Raw genomic sequence first — 2,079 nt, 5'->3', positions numbered from 1 at the left:
GACCCCAGACTTTGCCCCTGCCTCGGCCGGCCCTGCCGGCTTGGTCCCTCAATGCCACCTAGGGAGGAGGCTGCTCAGGTGGGCTCTCTCGGGAAGCGGCCCAGGCCCTTCCACGCACGACCCTCTGAGCGCTGTCCGTTCCAGCCAGACGCAGCCGCTGTGTCGCAGTGCCACCTGGTGGGCCCAGAGCTGCCAGGCCAGTGGCAGGAACAAACCCACTTCTCTGCTTCCAGCCAGTTCTCCCACCTGCCTGGCACCTCCTCCCCATCTGTGCCAAGCATCTGTCGGTGAGTCACTGCCCTGCTCCGTGCCTCAGTTTCCCACTGACCCGGCTGGGGGGAGGGGCTAATTATTTATTGTGCAAACACGGCACAAAGAGATTCCAATCTCTGGGTAAGACAAGAGGCGAAGGATAAAGACAGCGGTGGCTGCTATGACCCAGCTCTCTGGGAGGAACCCTGCAGTGGGCCAGACCCCAAAGGGGTCCCACTCTTCCTCCAGGGCTCACGGCCTGCTACCTGAGCTCCTGGCCTCCAGCCCCCCTGAGTCACCCCGTGAGCTCTGCCCTGCAAGACCAGCAGAGCCAGACTCAGAGACCAGTCCACTCCTCAGCGACTAATGCAGCCCAGCAGCAATAGCTGAGCAGCAGCTTGAAGACAGAGGATTTATGAGTCAGCTGGAACGCAGCTTGGGAAGCGCTGAGGTCACCCCGAGAGAGGAAGGTTAAAGCATGATCCGTTCGGCTCAGCCCAGCGTAATTCGCCAGCCACGCTGCAGTGACTCCACTTCCAGGCTCCGTCTCCCTTGGACTTCCTCCCTCAGACCCGAACCCCCCCGTCATTCCCTGTCTCTGTTCTTTGGGCTCGAGCTGGAGTCTGTGCTCAGCCTAGTGTGAATTCAGGAGTCCCTGGCGCTTGCATGGTCTTGCTGGATCAGTTGTTGATCTGGGTCGGTCTCAACCGGTCCCTTATCGACTTTATTCCGTCCACCCAGGCCAGGAGGTGACACCCCACCCCCACCCGCCATGTCACTTAGTCTGCCCTGAGAGCGATGGAATCCTGGGTAGCCATGCAAAGTAGAGAGGGAAACTGAGGCACACACCAGCTTCAGAAAAACGTTACCAGGAATTCCCACTTCACAGGGGTGCACAAGGAAATGGAGACAGGACTGGTCAGCAGGCCGGGCAGTGGCCTTGGCAGCGCATCCTCGGGCTGTACGGACAGCTGTCCACCAGCTGGTCTCCAAGGGAAGGCTAGTGGGCTCCAGGGCAGTGGGCGACATCAGGGTCAGATTATCGCAGTCCCTGGATTCTATCAGTGCTACGGGGACACCTGCCTCCCTTTTACTTTCTGACACCAGCTGTCGAAAGGGGGGATCTTAATGAGCAAAATGCCACTTGGGTTGGAAGGGACCTCAGGAGGGATCTAGTCCAACCCCCTGCTCAAAGCAGGACCAATCCCAACTAAATCATCCCAGCCAGGGCTTTGTCAAGCCTGACCTTAAACACCTCTAAGGAAGGGGATTCCACTAAGGAAGATGTCTGAGCCAATGCTAATTGAGGGGTGTGAAAGCTTCAAAGAGAGGAAAGTACCAGGAGGAAGAGGTGAACAGCAGGTCGGGGGTGGTGGATGGGGAGCAATCTTGAGGTGCACATCAAAGGTCTGTGCTGGTATATTCAAGGCACCTTGGCATCCCTGACCTAGGAAATGAATGACCAGTGAGTCCTTCATGAAAAAGAAATTGAAACCAGGCTTGGCTGAAAATGCTGGAGGAAACTTCTGTGAGTGAGACAAGCTTCTTTGGCCCACAGGAGACCTTGGGCGTTTAAATTTAGTTGTGTTAAGATTTTGTTTAATATGGGACAGTTTGTTTCCAATAATCTTACACATTAGCACTTGAATCTCTGTTATTTGATAATAAACGTGTGTTTCCACTTGTAATATATCTAAATGCTGAGCTGTGTTCTAAGGCATGACTAATAAGCTGTGATGTGTATTGAGCAGGCCTGGTAGATTCATGAGTGTTCAGGGGATGAGGGTCTGGACACTACAGGGAAAGCTTGGAGGACTCAGGGGTTGG

Source organism: Mauremys reevesii, linkage group 11 (assembly GCF_016161935.1).
Source record: "Mauremys reevesii isolate NIE-2019 linkage group 11, ASM1616193v1, whole genome shotgun sequence".
NCBI lineage: Eukaryota > Metazoa > Chordata > Testudines > Geoemydidae > Mauremys > Mauremys reevesii.
This window is presented reverse-complemented; position numbering follows the sequence as displayed.